This window comes from Metopolophium dirhodum, chromosome 1, assembly GCF_019925205.1.
Source record: "Metopolophium dirhodum isolate CAU chromosome 1, ASM1992520v1, whole genome shotgun sequence".
Classification (NCBI taxonomy): Eukaryota; Metazoa; Arthropoda; class Insecta; order Hemiptera; family Aphididae; genus Metopolophium; species Metopolophium dirhodum.
The window spans coordinates 109,839,376-109,863,358 of NC_083560.1; the positions used below are offsets into that span (position 1 = coordinate 109,839,376).

General features: G+C 28.3%; 1 long non-coding RNA gene and 1 pseudogene across 1 annotated transcript; one reads left to right on the forward strand and one right to left on the reverse strand.

The window, feature by feature from the left end:
• Positions 1 to 7,214: 7,214 nt before the first annotated feature.
• Positions 7,215 to 7,831, reverse strand: LOC132934124 (uncharacterized). The gene is made up of 3 exons (XR_009662983.1): positions 7,639 to 7,831; positions 7,438 to 7,509; positions 7,215 to 7,308 (listed from the first exon to the last, which is right to left on the reverse strand). It is a non-coding gene; the product is annotated as an uncharacterized LOC132934124 (long non-coding RNA).
• Positions 7,832 to 9,649: 1,818 nt separating this feature from the next.
• On the forward strand, positions 9,650 to 12,353 carry LOC132950253 (traB domain-containing protein-like; annotated as a pseudogene).
• Positions 12,354 to 23,983: the final 11,630 nt, after the last annotated feature.

Sequence of the window (23,983 nt, forward strand, 5' to 3'; positions counted from 1 at the left end):
ACCAATGCTAATACATTTAAATTTATAAAGATTTTTATCTGATCCTTCAAATTGAAGTATTTTTTCAGGTTGTGGTAGTTCTGCACCTAAAATTTCATCTAAATCTTCAATGCAATTGCACCTGGAGAATGTTCAAAATAATTAGCACAACAATTTTTTTTAAATGATCTACAAAAATCGATTGGTGTAGGATTTAAATTGTTATCATGCTGTTGGCGGAAATAACAAAATAAGTTTTCTACACGATCTTGGTTTAGGCATCTAGTATATAGAACATAATTTGGATTCTTATTTGGATTTAAGGAATGCCACAGCATTTTTAATGCAGATATTGAAATTAACCAACTATTTATAAAATTCATCCTATTAGTAATATTTGATCCATTAAATTTATTAACAACTTTCATATTACTAAAAACTTCAGCCATTTTGTTTAAAAATTAATTTTTGATTCAGTATTTTTAAATGGTCTATTGAATTCTTTAAGATTGGGGGCTTTATAAGAATGGAATATGTCAAATAATTTTTCCATATAACTGATGAAATCAATAGTGTATTGAGCGCTAGGCGACAAAATACCAGACTTTAAAGTCGTAGACATACCAGAAGCAACACTATTACTGAAAATTTGGGCAGCTAAATAAACTTTAATTTTTTCAAATGGCCCTGGATGAATATGTGCATGTTTTAATTTTGGAGCCAAGCGAAGATTATTTTCAGAATCATAATTGTAAAAAGAATCAATATGTGATTTAGTTACTATTGAATCATTAATTATAAAGTTGTGTTTAAACAACATGTTCCGAGTAGATTTCAAAAGATGAGGTGGTTCAAAAATGTAAAAAATTTGTTTTCCATCTACTTCAAAATATGGCTTGTTAGGAAAAACATAAAAGCTTTTAGAAAAACTTACAAATTTTGTGCCTTGATCTGTAATAAAACTTTGATATTAAGTTTAATATTTTGTAGGCGACAAATTGTTGACATAATTATGTCTTTCAGATCAGTACCGGTACAGCTACTTGACACAAGAAAATAAGCAATTGGTTGTTTCTAATTTTCGTTTATTCCTCCAAGCATAAGGACTAAAGCAAATTTGGCAGGTTCATACTTTTTACGATAATTTGATTCATGAAAACCTATAATTTTGTCTTTAGAGACATTATAAAATAAATTTGTTTTTAAAGCCATTTTATCGGCACAAACTACGCAATCTAGCGCCTCAGGTTTAAAACTACTGATTTTAAATGATAGAAAATTAAAAAGAAAATCATTTAGACCCGGATTTATTTCATATTTTGAAGTTACTCTTCTAAGTGTTCGACTAACAGGAAGGGATAGATGATTTTGCAATAAATTGTAAACTCTTGGACCTAGAAAATAAATACTTAAGGCAAGTTGCTTAATTTCATTAGAATACCTGAATCCTCGATAATTTCTTTCCTTATTCTTGATTTGCGATTTGACAATCATAAAGAGGGTAGGTGACAAGTATTCTTTACACGTTTCCAAGCAATTCTCCAATTTATTGTTAGGTTCATTTGCTATTTGCCGATTCAAATTTATAATAATTTGTTTCAACTCGGCCTGAACCCGTTCACTTTCTTTTAGTTTTTCCTGAAGAGCAACTTTTCGGGGAGTTTTGGATGATAAAAAATGTTTGTATACCAATAACACTTGTTTCAATATCCATTGATGTTGATGCATCAGATAAACTTTGTGAGTTTATCGATAAACGAGCAGAGGAACCTGTAAAAATTAAAATATAAAATTCCATACAAGTCAATCATCTCAAATGTTAACAAATAGAAATTAATTCAACTAATAAAGATTTTAAGAAAAACTAGAATACAATATTGTTATCCGTGGAATAGGTTTATTGCGGCGACCAACGATAAGTGAGAATTCTATTGTTAGTAAAATTAATACAAATAAAGTGATAAAAGTTGTTTTGCTTTTTAAAATTGTACTTGGCATGCACTATGTAAAGACAATTTTAAGTTTTAGAGTTAATATAAAAATGTTTAGCCTCCTGAGATGGGAAAGCATGTGTCTTTATTATTTTCTTGGTTTTTTTGTTATCATGAAGTTGTAAGCCCACCGTTAATCGCGCTTTTGGTGCTATAAACAAAATATGTACATTAAATCTTTATACAGTTATTGACATGATTAAGTTAGGTATTGTAACTACGTATTATAGAAAACATTATTTTATTAAAATTTAAAATTTAAAATTTAATAGTGGCCAAATCACCAAGTCGACCTATTATAAATGTAAATCTGGACGCTTCATTTCGGCCCAAGTAACCTTTTTACCTATCCCGATATATAGTAAGTAGGAAATACTATTTTCAGTGGTTATTAAAACCAAATAAACATCCCGATTAAGTCCGATACGTATTTTGATATATTATATATTTAAAAAAATATATACAACTTCAAATAAAAAAAGGTGGATAAGTGGATGTCGCTCTGCTGTACAGTAGGTTACAAGTGGGTCACTGTAATGGATGGTGTTAAATTTGAATTCAATGATATAATATCATTGTATAAGAAAAACGATTCTGAGCGAAAACGGTCAGTCAGCCTATGATTTTACCAAGTATATTTGATGATATTATTGTGAATAAAGTAATTTATATATAACCTATTTACGTGGAGCCTTGTTTAAATTTTCAATCCTCAGCCATAAAAGTTAAAAATTTATAAATTTTTAACCACAAAATAATTAATAAATTATAAATTTGATAAATGTTGTCAAAATTTGAACTTTAAATGTTTATAAAAAAAAATTGTGCCTATGTATTTTTAATATTTTTCAACTGCTATTAGAACGATATATCAGGAGCCTTATATTAAATTTTCACGCGCTTTTACCCAACAAATAAAAATGTATTGATATTTATAGAAAAAAAACTAAAAAAATTGAAAACTGACAATGTCCGTAAACAGCTCAAAAAGAGTCAAAATATTTTCAACATTTTATGGTGTATAGAAAATGCTAATATAAACATGCAGTGAAATTTTCAAGTATCTACAACAGTCATTCGTTTTTTAATTACAATAAAATAAGAAAATTGTTACATGAGAAATCGAGTAAATATCAAATGTTGTAAAAATATAAATTTCAGACGCTCATACAAATTTAATTTAAGTTTCTTCTAGACATTTTTTTTTTGATAAAGGTAGACAAACTTATGAGTAATCTTATATTACATTTTCAAATCTTAGATTTAAAAAGAAAAATTTTTATGAATTCTCATCAAAATAATTTGCTATTTTTCGTGATTTTTCCGTATTTTGTCAAAATTTGAACTTTAAATGCTTATAATTAAAAACTGTGACTAAGGATTTTTAATTTTTTTCATCTGCCTTTGAAACAATAACCTAGGAGCCTTCTATTAAATTTTCAAGCTTTTTTACTCAACAGATAAAATTTTATTGATATTTATAGAAAAAAAAACTAAAAAAATTGAAAACTGACAATGGCCGTAAACAGCTCAAAAAGTCAAAATATTTTCAAAATTTTATGGTGTATAGAAAATGCTAATATAAACATTCAGTCAAAATTTCATGTCCCTACGGTCATTTGTTTTAGAGTTACACCAAAAACCAAAATCGATTTTCTCGAAAACAGATTTTGCGTAAAAATTCCCGTTTTTCCTTAATTTTTCTTTTGTTTTTCACGTCGCTTTTGAAAACTACTGGGAAATTTTTACTTTTGACCCCCCAAAGTACCAACTAGATTCACTTTCCTATCAGAAAAGTTACTATTGAAGAAAATCCAAGCACTTTTACTGTCCTAAAAGGTGATGACAGACACAAAAATAAAAAAATAAAAAAAAAAACACACATCTTTGTAAAATTAATATATTCATTGCTTCGCTAAGTATCTAAAATTAAAAACAAGGAAATATATAATTTCGAGTAAAAATAATAAGTTAAACTCGACTATTTATTGACTTGACTATTAAGTAATTTATATATTATTAATTTGTTCCATTAAAAACTATTATCCTATTATCAGTTATTATTGATATATTTTATTGAGTTATGAGTATTTTAATATTATTGCTATGTTTATTTATAATTCCACATCTTTTTTTATTGTAAACATTTATTGCTTTTTATGAATTAGATTATTTATATGTATTTACTGTTTATGATGCATTTTAATGAAAATATAAGTTTATAAAACTTTAGTTTTATTTTACCAATACTATTATAAAACTATTTTATTAATTATGTGTATAGGTACGTTATTTTATGAACCAATGTGTGTTTAAACGCAATACGATACTAACTGAATTCGGGCTGCAATCATGCATCGCCGGTAAATCTGTAGTGGCCCAATTATCGTATATCTTTTTGAGAAAAGGTTAATTGTGGCCTAATGCGCCCTAGTATTAGTCATACCGCGATTATTAGGATTTTTGGGCACTCGCGTGGTGACATTTGCAGGTCACGCGATCATTTCGGTGAAACTATAATATACAATTTTGTAGTGTGATGGTCATAAACCGCGCACCGTTCGTACATCAGGCATATATCATACAGGTTTGCATATTATATGCGAGCCGCCGGGCGCAGGTGTTATTCGAGTAAAGTTTCGAATTTACAAGTGTTTCCCATAAAAAAAAAAAAAAAACGCCGAGGTGGTTTGAATTCGTATTGTTACTGCACACACACGCACACGCAATATGTTCTCGAAAAAGACAAAATAGTTACAGCCGTGGTGGCGCATACGCCATTTGAGAGGGTTGTATTATACTTTTGCCTCCCTAACCCGAATCAAATATTGTTATTGCGCCGATACTTTCAGAATGTTACTAACCGTTGAAGGAGATTTGTTGCCGGCATATGTCGCTGATATTTTCCTACATGTATTTACAGTGTTGTCCTACACAAATATTTCTCTGGTAACCACGGCATGCATGTTGACTTTAACTTTACTTACTTGTTTAATTATATAAATTGTATGTTACCGGTAATTTGGACGATATCCTTGGGTATTATATACATGTTGAATATCTGATACTTAAAAAAAATGAAATAAATACTTTCAATTATATAGTATAAAACTCAATTTCTTTGTTAAACAATTTAGTAGGTAAATTTAAAATTTTTGAAAGAAGTATAGTATTAATACAGAATCCGTAGCAGTAGGTAGGTACATGCTGACATTTATAACGCCGGATGTGTCGGTGTTGTCATAGTCAATCAAATAAACGTATCGGCCTTTGTTGTATTTGTTTGATTGTTTAGCTTGAATAACGTCTTGTGTTAATTTGTTTAATATAGTTTTGAAAGTTAGTATATTGTATTTATGTTGAAAGTTAAAATTGAGGATTGTGTTTTTAGTACACAAGTATTGTAAATATTTTTAACCTAAAAACAATTTCATATTTATGTGTTAATTAACATTGTTATTATCTTTAGCTTGAAACAAATACCGTAGAATATGACTCGTACGTAAAACAATTTTACCACTTAACGGCGCCAAGCACAAGAACTTCCTCAACTTTAAATTTTGTTTGTTCCAAATGTATATTGGTAATGAATTTTGTTACATAATTTTCCAATTCAACACTGATAGATTTGTACATTCTGTGAATTATGTTACTATATTAATTAATTCATTTTATTTTTATATTTTTTGGAGACGAAGTGGCCGAGAGGACCATTGTTTATTTTACTAAATTGTATTTTTATATAATATGTAGGTACCTATATTATTATTATTAGTTTAGTTTATAGGTGGAAAATAAGAAACTTACGGAACAATATTTAAATCAAATTCCAGGCACTTGTCAAAATTATCAATTTTACTTAACAATCACAAAATGCTGGCATAAATAATATACTGGTAAAATATGAATGAACCGTGCCTAATTTTTGTATTATTGAAATGCTCATCAAAAACTTGTATGAATTCATAAATTATGTAATTTTTAAAAGGTAAAATATAATGATAAATAATATCGTACAACAATGATCCTGGATCCGGATTTTTCTTTCTAAAAAAGAATATTATGTTTTAAAAAAAGGTTAGTAAAATTATGGGATATTTGTAAATTCTACTGTTTTATTATGTTAAAATACTTATTTCTACCAAAATAATTTAAGTACATAAACAAATTGCACATAATAATTTTTATTATAATCCGTTCTATCTGGCAAAAATAATTTCTTAGACTTGAGGAAAATACTAAAGTGTTTATAGTGTTATGTTCAAACAGTAGTTGGTAAAACTATGGGATATTTGTAAAATCTACTGTTTTATTATATTCAAAAAATGATAACTTCCAAAATATGTTAAGTACATATACAAATTGCACATAATACATTTTGTTATAATCCGTTCTATCTGGAAAAAATAATTTCATAGACTTGAGAAAAATACTTCAAGTTTTTATAGAGTTATGATCAAAAAAAGGTTGGTAAAATTATGGGATATTTGTAAATTCTACTGTTTTATTATGTTCAAATACTTATTTCTACCAATCGCACGCATTGTTGATAACTAACCGTGGGTCGAGGTTTCTAGTTCAAACTATAGAAATTTGTTGTATATACGCCACTGACGTGGACATATCATTCTTAATTCATTAAAAAAGCTGAGTATGAATCAGCATTTTCCAGTGTATAATTATAAATGTACCTGGTCCTTTTTCCACCCCATGTGGCATCTTGCTCGTCGTTAAATTTTTTGTAAGATTCTAGATGATTATGTAGATATTTAATATAACTAGGTACCTATCTAGAATATTTTTAAATATTAGTGAGAATTTAAGAAAAAAAAAAAATAACTGCTTTGATTGAATTTATGTATTAATTACATATTATATACAAAATATGACTAAGAATATGAATATCATTCTGAACAATTAAAAAAAAAAATCAGGTCGATAAGTGCATTTTTAAAGAAAATAGGTTATTTCACTATGTGCTAAATAATTACATATAATATTTGTCATAGTACTTTATGATCTTTAAATTTATTTAATTAGTTTTGACTTCTTCCCCATTGCATTATAAAAAAACTGTCCGCTTTTTATGATGACATACAAATTTTTTTATAATGATACAGGTCAGTAATGTAACTTTGAGACACAGTATATGGATTATTTTTTTAGTAATTTTATTATAAATGTATTGTATAAATTATTTTTTTACATAAATTGCATTTTTTACAATAGATTTGAGGCAACTATTCAATTTTGATTTGTCGTAAGAGTTGTAAAACCATCTGGGTGCGCATCATCATCGTTTTTGCGTTTTCATATTGTGTAGGAAATATGTTATGTGCTAAAATAACCAAAATATCAATATTAATAATGGTTAAAAGTAATATTTATATTATATTTTCTCTGAACCCTAAATAAAATGTAAAAATTAACCTAAGATTTAAAAAAAATAATTAAATACAATAACTACCTTGGTTTTGCCTTATGATCTCCATAGTTGTGGTGACCGGAATTGGTGCAGGTGGTATGTCATAATCATTTTCTGAAATAACCAAACAATTAATGTTAATAATGGTTAAAAGTAATATATATATTATATTTTCTCCAAACCCTAAATAAAATGTAAAAATTAACATAAGATTTAAAGAAAAAGATTAAATACAATAACTACCTTGGTTTCGCCTCATCATTTCCATAGTTGTCACTGGAATTGGTGCAGCTGGTATGCCATAATTTTGTTCTGAAATAACCAAACAATTAATATTAATATTCAATGGCAATAAAATATAATTTAAAAAATTGTTAAACAATTAACAATTTTTTTTAAAAACTACATTCGTCATAATTATATTTTTCGTTACATATTACATAATCCTTCGGATATAATCAGTTAGCTATCTAGTTATTGTATATATCTGTGCACACGACACACACGTATTATATGTATTTACGAATCGCGTGATTTTAAATCACGGAAATCGTACCGTTTCTTTATAGACGGACCGCCGCCGCAATAAGTCCGTATTATGTGTGTAATATATACCGTGTACCGTACCTTACCGCGGCACTCGCGGTGATAAGATATGTGTATAATAATTATACCTATAATAAGTACGATTATACGCGACACCCGGTGCAGTACACTGTTCGGAAGCCGGAAACGCGTTACGATTTACTATATATATATATATATATTATAATGTATATAAAATACATATTATATACGCCTATATATTATGAATGCTATCTAACATACCTAATGTCACGCGTTATCGTACACGCCAACGCCACCGCGGTGAGTGATCCTTGTTTGTGCGTTTTTTGTTTTTATATTATATGTAAATAATCGTCAACAGTGGCGTGCCACGATGATGATTGTTGGGTGGGGCTGGGAGGGGGGCTGTGTGGATAAACAAACAAAGGACGATTAATTTCGACCCGGACAGACTTGTCCGGATAAGCCTCTCTGTATATACATAACGATTAACGAGGAGACCGAGGTTAAATGTTGACGGTTAACACAAGTATAATATAATATATTTCGAAAGCACCTAATATAGCAAGATTTAGTGATTATGTAGAGGGGTGGAGGTCCTATAGTCTACACATACCACAGTTTGTAGTCTAGTTCTAGCTAGCTATATTGTGTGGACAGTGCCAGCTGCAGAACTTGCGAGGCCCTGGTCAAAATATTATGCTAAAAATTTGTGCTTTTTTGTAAAATTATACATAAAATAACTGTACCATATTTTTATACGCTTATAACTTACAAACAAAGTGGACCCTTATTCTAAGCTGATTTTCATATCGCGCCTAGGTTCATCCAAGATTTCATTACAATTAACGGACAAAATTTAATTACTCTTTTATTTGTAAATTTATAGGTTAAATATTCCTTTAATTAAGGAGAAACTCGGTACTTCAAACATAACTATTGAATTATGCGATTATTAAGTATATTTAAAATAGGTACTTTATTAATAATTTAACACCTAGATATATTTTTTTGCAAAATTTGTCAATATTAAAATTCGATGATTCTACGAGATATGAGAGTTTTCCTGTAAGGCATGTTTTTGAGCAAAAAACAAATCATGTTCAGGCCATTTTCCACTCCAATTTTGTAACCATTCTGTTTTTAAACCATGTTATGTTAAATACATTATTAAATAGGTATAAAAAACATAATTAATTGAACGTGAGTTATTTAGTAATGTATATATTTATATTTTATAGCCATTTTAGATATGATTATAGAACCTTTTTAAATATAGGTATCGATCTACTAATTGTCTTCAATTGATATTGAATATGTTTATTAAGCGTTCAGCATAATCAATTTGTCGTAAAAAATTAGGTATTGGCGTATTGCAGGAAAAATGTAACAATGTCATTTCTGACAGCTTGCCCGAGTAATGTAATAAATTGTTCATTGAACTTAATGAATCCCGCAACAATTATTATTATTTTTATTATTCGCAACATTATATTTATTTTATTTATTGCACATAAGCTACCACAATTTTATTTTTCAAAACAGGTAAATCCATGCTCACGAGAATCATTTGTTTTTTTTTTTATAATTTTGTTTTAAATATAAATGGATGTATTTGCTACAAAACAAATTATTTTGAATCTTTTACAAAATGTTTACATATTATTTATTAGTAATAACAATAAATATGACAAGTATGTTTAGTGGCGTATTTGGGAGGGGGTCGGTGGTTTCTTCTCTGACATTTTGTTTTTTTTTTTTTTTTTAAATATTTTGCATCTGAAGGAAATGTATTTTCAGATTAGTATAATATCTAAAATATAATACTTGGCGTATCTATATAACCGTTTTAATAAGACGTTACATACTCATTTTATATGTAATAATATTATACGTCGAAGATCTATGCGTATACCGATTCCTTTGTATTAAGAGGACGCTACCCATACATTTGTTGTCTCCGTCTTACACACGCACGACATAGCAAATTGTTCACTAGTTTCAATAGTCTAATGTTAGTTTTGATACTAGAGCGAATTTACCTATTATAAAACTTATAGGTAAGAATATTAACTGTGCTTAAGCGTTGGCGATTTTTAAAAATTTCTATTTTCAAGCAAAATATGAGTATGTGAAATATCAAAAATTAAAATAGCGAATAAAAGCCAACGCTTAAGCACAGATAATGTTATTATCTAAACAATATATAATAGGTAAAATCACTCTAATATCAAAACTAACTGAATTTTAAATAATGCAACTAATAAAAAGGTGGGTAAGTGGATGTCACTCTGCTGTACAGTGGGTTACAAATGGGTCACTGATTTGGATGGTGTTAAATTTGAATTCAATGATATAATATGAAAAACGATTCTGAGCGAAAACGGTCAGTCAGCCTATGGTATTACTAATATATTTGAAGATATTATTGTGAATAAAGTAATTTATATATAACCTATTTACGTGGAACCTTGTTTTAAATTTGATACATTTTGTCAAAATTCAAACTTATAAATAACTTAAATCCTTATAAAAAAAAAATTGTGCCTATGTATTTTTAATATTTTTCAACTGCTATTGTAAAAATATATCTGGAGCCTGGACTTAAATTTTCACGCTTTTTTACCCAACAAATAAAATGTTATTGATATTTATAGGAAAAAAACAAAAAAAATTAAAAACTGACAATGTCCATAACCAGCTCAAAAAAAGTCAAAATATTTATAAAATGTTATGGTGTATAGCAAATGAAAATATAAATATTCAGTAAAATGTTCATGTATCTACAGTAATTCGTTTTTGAATAATAATAAAATGACAAAACCGCTACATGAGAAATTGAGTGAATATCCAATATTGTGAAAATCTGAACTTCAAACGCACGTAAAAATTTAATTTGACTTTCTTATAGACATTTTTTTTTTGATAAGATAGATAATCTTATAAGGAATCTTGTATTACATTTTAAAATCTTAGATTTAAAAAGAAAATTTTTATGAATTCTTAACTCAAAATAATTTGGTAATTTTCGTGATATTTCCATATTTTGTCAATTTTTGAACTTTAAATGCTTTTAAAAAAAAACTGTTTCAGGATTTTTAATATTTTTCAAATGACCAGTGAACATTTCATGTGTATACGTTCATTTGTTTTAGAGTTACACCAAAAACCAAAATCGATTTTGTGGAAAACCGGTTTTGCGTAAAAATTCCCGTTTTTCCTTAATTTTTATGTTTTTTTTCCCGGCGCTTTTGAAAACTATTAGAAATTTTTACTTTTGACCCCCTAAAGTACCAACTAGATTCACTTTCCTATCAGAAAAGTTACTGTTGAAAAAAATCAAAGCACTTTTACTGTCCTAAAAGACGATGAAAGACACAAAAAAATAAAAAACACATTGTAAAATCAATTCATTTATCGTTCCAGTCAGAATCTAAAATTTATAATTTGATTTTTGATTTTTGATTTTGATTTTTATAGAAGATTTGAAAGGGTCAATTAAAAAATTAGGCTTTACTCAAGGTATATTTTATCAACTGATGATAAATATATCAAGAAATATATGTCGTGATCTTGGCATGATACCAGGTGGTGAATTTCGTAGAGCTGTCATTGAAGTATTAATTTCTTACAATTTTTCTAGGTTTAAAAATATATTAGCCACATATATCTAGGTGATACATTAATTGATATCACTATAAAAAAAGGGGATTCAATGTTGAGCTGGCCAGAAAGCATTTAACTTCTGGCACACATGTTATTTACTGTGGACTTTAAAATTACGTAATTATTCATATTACTCTTTATCAAATATTATTTATAAACTTTAAAATATTTAACCATAACAATTAGAAAAGAAGATGTCGAACAATTAAAAAACATGGACTTACTAGAAACTTTAACACATGAAATGGCTGCTGACTATCCAGAGTTGGAAAGAGTAATAGTTGATGAAAAAGATAAGTTCTTAACTTTTCTTTTTTTTTTTTTTTTATTATTAAAAGAAAATATATACAATCTGTATTAACTATACGAGGAGTAATATGGTTGATGATTTTTATACAAAACTGGACGGCTTGATGGAAGGGAGTGTCCAAGCGACACTACTTCAATAAAAGTTCTTAACTTATAGTTTACAAAATTGAGCTAGATTTGTAATTGAAAAAACTGGCAATAAGCCTAATGTATTTAATTCAAGTTAGTGATAGAATAAATGCAAAATTATTTTTTGTTTATTTATACATTTTTGAATGATAACAATAATAGTAAATATATAATTGAAAATAGAACCTCAAGTTTTTGTTGGTGTAGTTGGATTAGCTCACGTCACGGGTATAAAAAACTATTGGGAATAAATTGGTGATGAGCAAATTGCAGAACTAGTTATGTAAGTTATTAGTTGATTTTATTACATATTTAATATTTTTAATGAATTTGTGTAAATACAACATAGACACAAATTTTACTATACTACTAAGATTAAATAATACGGATATTATAATAAAGAAACGTAACAGAATAAGAATAACGTTCATAATTGTTCAAACGTTCAGCAAGTAATAGGTAAAATGGAAATTGATATAGCATTTAAAATATTGCTTTTCCCAACGCAATTTATATTTTTCTCAAATCTTGCAGGACCAGGATTACTTGCTACAGACTTTTTAAGTAATTAACAAGTACAATGAGATTTTTTTAATAAAGAAATTAGTTATCTACAAAAATATAAAAATAAAACCACTTTTACTTTTAAGCCAAAGAGTGATATTTTAAGTGGTTGTGCAATTGTTGAAGAAAGTGGAAAACAAAATAAACAATCGATAAAAACTCACGAAAATAAAATCAAGTTGAATACCGATAATAATAGTAAAAATAATTTAAATTTAAATGAGCAAAATGAAAATATGATACTATTGGAAAAATGAGCTAAACAAATTAATGACTCTGATAAAAAGTTTCCCCTTTTTCATAAAGTAAAACCCGAAATGAATAAACTTTAAATAAAGTAAATGTAGTAAGTTGTAACTCTGTTTGGAACAACATAATATATTGATAATGACAAAATAAATTACCGATACGAATCGTTAAATAAATCAATAACTTCTTTAGCTTCAAAGTTCGTTAAACTTGAAAACGTACTATCGGATGATAATTGTGGTTTACACGCGTAGGTTAAAATTTTAAATAATGAACAAATAAGTGTAAATTTTAAACAAATTACAGACCTGTTAAAATTAACAAAATATATAACTCCAATATATGTTTAGAAGCCGAAGATTTAGCGGCTGTCATAAATCACTATAATTTAAATTTGATAGTAATATATGAAACACTTTCTAGCGATAATAATTCCACAGCGTTAAGACAATATCATAAACCTTGGGAGAAAATGTGTACCTATCTGTTTTTGAATTCTGAGCGGAGCGATAAATGCATTGGTTTTACAATGATGTGTGTTTAATTAATTTTTTTTTGTCCGTCAACACTGTTTGGGGCAGTAGAACGGCTTCGATTTTCTTCAACAGTTTTTTGTTCGATGGGAAAGTGAATCTAGTAGAGGTAAAATCGAAGCAGTTTTACTGCCCTAAACGGTGGTGACAGACACAACAAAAACACATTATTTTAAAATCAATAGGTACATTTATCCCTGTGTTCAAAAAAGATTCTCAGAGATGTTATATATACAATATCATGTATCTTAAATAAATTGTTGCATTATTTTTGGTAAATTTGGTTATTTTATTTTAATATTAAATCACAGAACTACTTTATAATACTGTATATTGCCATATTGGTAATTGGTAATTGCAATTTAATTATTTTATAATTATTGTAATATATTTTGTATCTAGTGGTTTTTAATAATATGATCTAATTTGATTATGGCTGCTATACGTAATACTATAATAATTGTTTCTATTATTTATGAGGATTATGATTTATAGATGACAATAATAATAAATATCAATACAAATTTGTGAATTGGGAAACCGCCCAATATTATTTTGCTATCGGCGTTATGTCCAAAAATGTTAAGACTTGAGGTGATCGATCAATTTTGAACCGATTCTGTCAATCATGTTCTGCGTTTTAAAAACCTATAATATATATTTTTACAAATCGATTTTTACAATCGAATTTCACTTAGTAGTTTACATTAACCTTTAAAGTAGTTTGCTGGTAAAATATTATATTCTAAAAATGTTAAAACGAATTTCAGTCCGCTGCAATAAACTGTGTGATAAACGACTTTAATGAACTCGTAGTACCTACTTGAGCCATCACATAATATTCACATGCCTGGTTTCGAACTTGTTAAAATCCACGCGTCGTTTTGTCTTGTCGAGAATCCAAAACAAACAATAATATCGATAAGCTGTTTTCGAGAAATTAAAATTAGGTTTACTGAGTTACACTTGATAATAAACTCGGTCTCACCTGTCCGTTATCGTATCTAGTGCTGAACACAGCGTGCATTTATTTATACATAATATATAGTATATAATATATATATATATATATATATGTGTGTACGACAGTTTCGTTTAGACAAATAATAATAATAATGTAATAAAAAATAATCATTAATTCAACATCGTAAATCGCATTTTTCAACGCTGGCTGGCACGAGAACTAATTGGAGATTTCGACCATTCACGCATAATAATGTACCTACATATATAGGTATTTTATATGGGTGGTGCGCGCAGTGCGTTTTTTATCCGTAACCACGGGGCGTCCGCTGGCCATCGTTCCTAATTTTTTTCTCCGTTTTTTATTCGTTATTATTATTTACGTTTTAATGTTTGTATAAAAAATCGAAACATATAATAATAATAAACGTACACAATGCACACACACGACACAGTGAATGGAGCGCGCAGTTTGTGTTTACGCATGTGTGCGACGAGAATAAAGCGTGGCGAGTTGGATTTCTTTGTTCCTCGCAAACGCGCCGACAAACGAGAGTCGTCGGGGGCCATCGGGTGCTGCGATGTAACGAACAACAATTATTAATGGGCAATTTTTGGGTTAATTTTAACAATGGCACACGGCCGTGTGTTTTTTTACGACTGCGCATAAAAAAGTGTCAAAATAGTATTTTTTCGCAGTTCGCCCGATACAATGCCATAGCGCCCTGCTGCAGCACCGGAATTGATTTGTAACGCATACTACTGTGTGTTTTTTTTAGCCGTCGTTGTTGCATCACACGCATATTGTGCGACGGACGAGCAATGAATAGAGACTAAGAGTAAGTCGGAAGCTACCGGATACGCGTGTATCTATATATAATTCGGAAAACAGGTATTCGCGTAAAAAACTCGGAATGTTCGTTACACAATATACATGGTGCACACACGCACAATATAGGCACCAACTACACGCGGCGGCAACGACGTCTGTGTTAAACGCGTTTTTTACATTTAAAAAAAAAAAAATTCTAATGTATAGTACTTGGTGTTCACCTCCGTGCGTAGTTTGTTGAAGTAGGTGGTCCGTAATCGTGTGTGAAGTATTTTCGAATGATAATAATGTACCTAATAATGATAAAAAAAATCGGTATTCCTCTCATAAAAAAACCAACGAGTTTTTTATACACCAACAGCGCGTATAGGATATTTATTCTTTTCGTTTCGTACGTGTTATTAAATATGGGTGGAAATAAAATAGGTATTAAAAAATAATATTGCGCGACGAATCTCATAGTCGATATATCACATATTATTATAATATGTAGGTACATAGGTATTTTATAGGCAGTGGCGTGGCGAACATATTTCAAACGCTAAGCAAAGTATGTAAACAATGACCCACCCTACCACATAATATAATATGTATAGTTTAAAATGTTTAAATCTGTATGGTAATTTAGAATTTTGTTATAGGACGTCATCAATAATTTAGTATAAAAAAAATACTATAATAAATAATAACTTATTCATACATTTTTAGTTTTTGAATTCAAGTATCAAATACATAAAGTAGTATAAAATCATTTAAAATATCAATCAACTCCAATGACTTTTCAAGTATCACTTTTAACGATTTTTTTCAAAATTATCAAGATTTCTTCAAATTTTTCATTTTTACCCCCTTTGAGGTCTTCCTGCGTCCTTATTCGCGGACCTTATTCGCGTTCCCTGCTAAATTTACAAGCTGCGTTCGGCCGTACTCCGTTCCCTGCGGGTCTACCGCGGCCGAGATGCCGGGCAAACCGAGCGCCGTCGTCGCGCGGTTTTTTTTGCCGTATTTGTCGAAAATTCAAGTTTTAGCCCTTTTTACATATCTTGGGGCCCCGTTGAACGGTTATTCGAGTTGCCTGCTAAATGTATAGGCCACGCGCCGCCGTACTTCCTTTGGGACGAGTCCTGGGGCGGAGCGGCATCGCGGAAAGCAGACGGCGAAAAGCGCCGCCGTCGCGTCGTTATTACTATTGTATACAGGCATGAATACATGCGTCGGAAGGTTCGATTTTTTTCGCGAATCTCGCGTTTTCGATGTCCGAGGGCGGCGTACACTAAAAAAAAACCTTGGTAAAATTGATAAAAATCTAGATTTAATCAACAAATGTATTGTCACTATACAACCTATAAAGAACTTTGTTCTACTAACAAAACCAAATTGTTAATTTGTGTGAATGACAAAATGTTTATAATTTTGATAAACATTTTATTATAATTTTGATGATACACTTTGATTGGGCCTAGCTTGATATTTGATCATTTCAATAAAATATTATGTTATTTGCACACCATGGTATAATTTATCATTTGAATCATTATTTTTGTTAACTCAATAAAACATTTCTTATTGAGTAATGAAATAATTTGTTACCATACAATTTCTGTTATCAATTTGATAAAATAGATGTGTTGATATCAACATTTTAATATTATTGTATGGATAATACATATTGTGTCAACAACAATACTGCCTTTTAATATATATATTTATCAAGTACGTTAAATTTACTTAGGCATGTTTCATATAGACAACTCAATCCCCATTCATTTAATAAATAACTAATTGATTGAACATTATCATCATCTATTGGATAATTGTAACCAGGTATAGTTGGAATATCTATGTATTCAAATTCATTAGTAGACGCTAATACTTCTTTCAAAACTTCACCTGAATCTATAGTTAATTCTTGATCCTATAGTACAATTAATGTCAATAGACTAATAGTTACACTTTTAATTATTTTTAAAAAAATACTGACTTGCATGTTGACTAAATCTCTGGTGTCGCTTTGAGATGCTGAAGTAAAGTCGTCATAATTTGAAACTGATTCGGACATTGAATCATCAAGATTTTCAAAAACGTTTAGTTTTCTATTCATTATTTTAAGATAAATATATTTAGGTTACTAGGTTAGGTACCAAAATATCGTAATTTTCACCCCATTTTTCGGTCCTAAGGTTGATAAAAATTTTCCAACGGTAAAATATGAGTAAGAATACCGTTCTGAAGATTTAAAAAAAAAAATCAAGTCGATATGTGCTATATTAAAGAAAATAGGTTTTTGTAGATTTCTGTTGAAGTCCAGGCTGTTTGCGTGTAGCTGTGAATACGTTGTTTTTTAAGTCTGCGCACCAAATGTAGTATAAAAAACTTTATTTTAGTTTTTACCCAAACTGTTTGAAATTATATTTTTCTGATAGACCATTTTATGACGAATAAATACTTATGGTTTTTGTCATAGTACTATATTAAAAAAAAAAAACTAAATATTCATATTTATTTCTTATATTTATCACGGAATTTATCAATATCTTTTTTTAATCGTTCTATGGATAAAACAATAGACATATTTTTTTTTTGTTTTTCTTTGGTCATTAAGTCCTGGAACACAATAAAGTAACACTGTTTTAGTTTTATATTACCATATTATATTATATTCTTATATTATTACTTATATTATTAACTAGCTGATCCCCGTGCACTTCGTTTCCAGTTAAAAGTACCCTCTCTATATGATTCTAGTTTGGTTTATTCGTCGTTTATACACGGTTATTAATAACGCGAAATAATAAATTGATTAAATAATTTACAACCTTAGATTTTTAATTTTTTAAGAACTATTTAATATATTTGTTTTACAAATTGTGAACTCATATTTAATTAATTGAAAAAAGTATTTACAATGCAATCATTTATAATACGAGTAGATTTAATTTGAACTGATGTGTTTCAGTACATTAGTTTCATATAATTTAATATTTTTTTTTTGGCAACGGGTTAATTTTTTTATTGAATATTTTATTGGCATTATATTATTTACTATTACCTGTGGTTTAAATGGCTTTACGTCTTTCAAATGATATTTGTGACCTTTAGTGTTCTTTGAGAACGGAAATTTTACTGTTACATATTTATCATCAAAGCTATCAACAATAGCTGCATAATACGGGTAGCCTATTGCTGTTACATTCACAGGGGAGCCGACCTTAAAAGGAAGATCGTCGGGTTCAACAACTGCAGGCGCCTGTTAAACATAATGTCTAAGTATTAATACTGATTTTAACATACATTTTATTTAAAAAATAAACCTGAGCTGATAAATATCTAATATACAATATACTTACATCACTATGATTGACAATCTTTTCCGTCTGCGTTTCTATTACTTCGTCGGATTCAACAACTGGCGACGCCTGTTAAACATAATGTCTAAGTATTAATACTGATTTTAACATACATTTTATTTAAAAAATAAACCCGAGCTGATAAATATCTAATATACAATATACTTACATCACTATGATTGACAATCTTTTTCGTCTGCGTTTCTATTACTTTCTATCACACATATATTTTATATTTTATACTGTACACAATTAACAATGTAATAATTATTTAAAAACTATAGGGCATAGGTATATAAAAATTAATTTTAAAAATTGAGTAAATATTATAGTATGTATATTCTATTATAGTTGTCAAACAAAATATTGTTTTATTCTGAACAGTTTATTGCCTATGGGAGTATTAATTAAATTTATTGGTGGTCCATTGAAGTGATTTAATTGAATGAATACTGGATTCAAAATAATATGTTCGTTCCTATCTACTTCATAGGCTTCAAAATGAGAATTAAACCCATTTAATTTAATTTTTTTGCATACAATGATCGTTTGAATATTATTAATTATTAGTATTTCTGTTATTTCAAATAAACACATTTCATCCTCAAACCTAGTCAAGTAATACCCTACTTTATAATCAGTACCTATGTATTCAATTCTCTTGAAGCATTCATATTAATTTGAGGATATTTGATATTTATGACATATTATATGATCATAAACACTTTGCATTTTGTGTTTAGGATTTAATGTCAAATTGTCTTCAATCTGTCGCATTAGTAAAAAGGCAAATTTAATTTGAAATTTTTTCGGAAGTGTTAATGTTATTTTTTCCTTGAGGTAATTGAACGAGCATACATTTTAATTGCCTTATGTTTTCCCTCAAAACGGAAACACCAATAATGTCGAGGTGGTCCAGACTCTCGTATTATATTAGGGCAGTGTATCAAAAAATGACGTTTAGGCTTTAATGTATCGTTAAAAAGAATACAGTATGCAGAATTGTGATCTTTAATTAATTGTTCTAGATAATTTATAGAGCTTTCAGTAAATGTATAAGATAGTAATAAATCAACTATTTTAATTAGAATCAACACAAACTTCCATACCTCATCATCTTCAGGGATTAAATCTCCTATCATGATAGGAAAATAATGTACAAATGTCATAACTTCACGGGCAGACATTTTCAAATGATACTTTTGTAAATTAAGTAAAGTAATTGGGGGTGAAATATTACCAATTTCAATAGGGCCATAGTTAAAAGTAGTTTTACGGTTGTTAAACGTTTCTAAAGAAAATAACTAAGCAGTTTGTACATAATATAAAAGTACATGACATATATCATAATGGCATATACCTTCGAAAATATTGTGCATGATATTAACACAATAGTTAGTAACAACATGAAAATTAGATATTTTGTTTAAAACCGACTCTTGATAAATTCCAGTATTCATAGAGTTATTTGTATTAATATCATTATAATAATTATCAATTGTACGCATTAATTGCTTTTTTTCCACAAAAAGTTGTTTTGCCTCAGTTTTATTGACTTTGCAAAAACGACAATAGTAATTGGCTGAAAACGATTTACTGAATTCAAGTATAGTATTTAAACCTTAATTATCACCTAATATAAGTCCTAGGATAAAATACACTTGAAATTCCCCGTTTTTTGTTGTTATTTTAATTCCTTCTTTTTCAAGGATATTTATTTCATTTATTAAATGTTTTAAACATGGTTCATTTCCAAATTGTTTATAATATCTGGATTTTATCGGAGCAGCTAGGAAAATACTTGCAAGTTTAGAACTGTTTTCTGCAAGTGGAAAACTGTAATATATGGCAGAAATTGATTGGGCCATTGAATGAGACCCTAAAGGGTTATTTATTTCTACATCATCTATGTACAAAAAAAAAGGAAAAACAATTTTCCCAGCAAACTGAGATGTTTTCTGTTTCCAAAGGTTTCCTTGCACAAAATGAGAGATATTGGAACTGTCATTTTTTAACAAATTGAGTTTATTTGTGAAACTATTATAGTTATCACCATATTCAATATATTTTTTAAATTGTTCATTTATAGGTAAAAGAACTCCTTTGGTAGTATTTTCGTCATATATTGTTTCACCAGAAAGCTGAACGTTACTAATTTCATTATGAATTGTAAATTGTAACAAATTAGTAATATACTGATTTTGACTTGGCCATTTTTCTAAGCGATATTCTGTATTACAATACTGAAAAGGGTATGAAAATACAGTGGAAAGTTTATGAAGTTTCAATTTAACTGTGGGATCTTCTACTTGTGTTTCATTAAATTTAGTAATTAATGCCATTGGTTTGGTTAGATTATCAACTATACCGGTTTGAATTTTTGAAACATCTTTGATTGAAAAATTATTATTATTGTGCAAACTCATAATAAATGTAATAGCTGATTTATACAAAGCATTAATTGAAACATTTATATTAAATGAATTGGATGATTCCAAGCAGATGTGTTGATATTCTAGTATGGGTGTTTCAATGTTATTTTCTGTAACATTTGTATCACTACTTACATTTGTAATAATATTATGGACTTTATCTGTACAACTATTAGGAATGTGAGAAACATGTTTATTTGAAACATGTGTTTTAAAGCTATTTAGACATTGAAAAAACTGATGACAAGATTCTTCTAAACATTCGTATGTACTGTGTGACTTCAGTGAATGAAATATTTTAAAATGAACCACCAACAATTTAAGGGTAGAAAATGTTGATTTACAAACAAAACAAATCATTTTAAATACAATTAACTGACAAAAAAAAGAAGAATGAATAGAAAAATAAGTGAATTGTGTAGTTTTACTATAATAATGCTAACGCCCGTGTTAAATGCTCCAGAAAATACACCAGAGTATCGTTATACTCAAAACCACTGCTTTGTTTGTAATACAATTGAAAGGGTTTTTTGGTGTATTAAAATGTAGATAGAGTGGTCTGCGTGAAGATCGCGTTCTTCACTATCAACCAATACAGTCAACTACAATCATAAAGACTTGTGCTATACTACATAATATTGCTATGCATATGTATGTATAGGTATAATGTATATAACCTAATATTCAGGCACCATAATATAATATCAGTTTTATTTAATCATAATATTTCAGTTTAGAATACAGAAATGAGAACATGATACTAAATAATAATGTAATTGAGTCCAATAACATTGAAGGAGCCATACAAAGAAATATTTATGGTAGAAGAATGAGGTATCAAATAATTCAACAATACTTTCAAATTTAATCATATATTTATATTATTACATAATTACATATATCTATACCCTCTCACAATGTATATATTTATGTGTATACTATACACTTTTTACTCAAACTTTCCTCTAATTTAAATAAATAATTATTATAGATCACTAGATGTTTAAATTGTATTGTAATTTGTGCTAAAAAGTGTTTGAATAGTTTTATTCAAATACTTAACTAGTTTCAAGGCTGTCTAAAACTATAAATCAGTAAACAAATGTATATTATTAATTGGCAATGAATCTCAAATAAAAACAAACCAATTTATTATATATCAGTAAAAAATATATATATTATTATTTATCATTAACTAATATTTAGCAAATAATTTTAAAAACTAAAAGTAAAAACCAACAGATTTATATAAAGCTACCTATAAAGCAGTAAAAATAAATATTATGATTTAGCAAAGAATCACAAGAAAAAACAAACATATATTATATTATAAAGCTATAAAGGAGTAAAATATATATTTTAGAATTTAGAAAACAATTACAAGTAAAAACAAATACATATTATAGAGCAGTAAAGTTGAAGTTTAAATTATGAAATATAGCAATGGACCTTGATAATATATAGAAGTAAAAAATATTTGTCAGTTATAATAAGCTTAAGTAATTAAAAAAACATAAATCAATAATCAAAAAATAATAATTAAGAAATTTATTATTATTTATTAGCATGAAAATTAGAAGCCAGGCCACATAAAGAATTTAATGCTTGGGCTACATTTTCTATAAGTTGTTTTTCATTTTATTAATAGCATTCACAATAGAGCCCATTTGTACTGTATTTTCTCTAATAGCATCAGTCATATTCTTACATTTACAGTTATACTTACATTTTAAGCTAATTATAAATACCAGACAATGGGTATTATGCAGTTCTCCATAATTAAATGTATTAGTTACGGTAGGTACACCTACCTATTTTTACTGTCATAAAAGTATAAATTTAATCAGTTTACTTTACCAAATAAATTGACTAAGTGTATTGGCAAGTCATTAGACATTTTCATAGTATTTAATTTGTATTTGTATGTTTTCTCTTTCAGATCTAGTTCTTCAGGTGATTCTGATAAAGGATTAGATAGATCTTAGCTATGAGCATAACTGTTAAAAGCATAACAGTAACTGTTGTAGGAATTTTATACTTGAGATCCAAATATTGTTTAAACGCTTTTATGAGGTCCATGATTTCTATTTCCCTAGATTATCTCTAAATTTGATTGTAAAATTAAACTATAATTTTAATACAATAATAATTGTAATTAATATACTTAAAACAGGTTTTTATGTTTTGAATAGGTAGGTTTTCTTGAACCTTTTTTGAAATATTTGATCTCCAGTCTTATAAAAACCAAAGTAACCGTAGACTATGAAAATAAAGTTTTTTTTTTATTTATTTGAAATATACAATCTATACCTATGAGGCACAATGGGTACATGAGATGAGTGTGAATACATTAATACATACTAACATAAACATATATTTACAAGATACATGGGTTGTGAGAAGCCATCCATCAATGACACTCACTTTGGGATGAAAATAAAGTTAAATCAAAATTTATGTAAGCTGTTTCCATTAAATTATATTTAATAATTCCTTCATATCCCCTTGGTATAAGTGTAGCGAGCTGTGACTATATACCTATTTGACTACCTATCTAAATACCTATGTAAATAAATGCCTAATATGTACCTAATCATTAATAATAATAATATCAACGATACCGCGTAAACAACGCGTATAGATAATAATATCGAGCACGTGACTATGAGCGGCTTGCGTTAATATATATATATATCTGACTTTGTATATAAATAACTTTATTATGTCCGTGTAGATTTTGTGCCGTTATATGGAATAACACCACAAATCCACAATAACAATAAATATATGTTAGACATCCGGCGTGTGCAAAAGCGTGTGTGTGACAATCTCACGCTAGGCCTAACCGCAGAACGACCATGTACGGTTGACAGAGTATAGAAGGGACAAGGTCTGACCCAACGAGGAAAGCTGGTGGACAAGCGTTCATCAGACGAGCAACAAGCCACCATCAGAACTTCATGACTTTTGAAGTACCATTACTGTATAAAACACAAA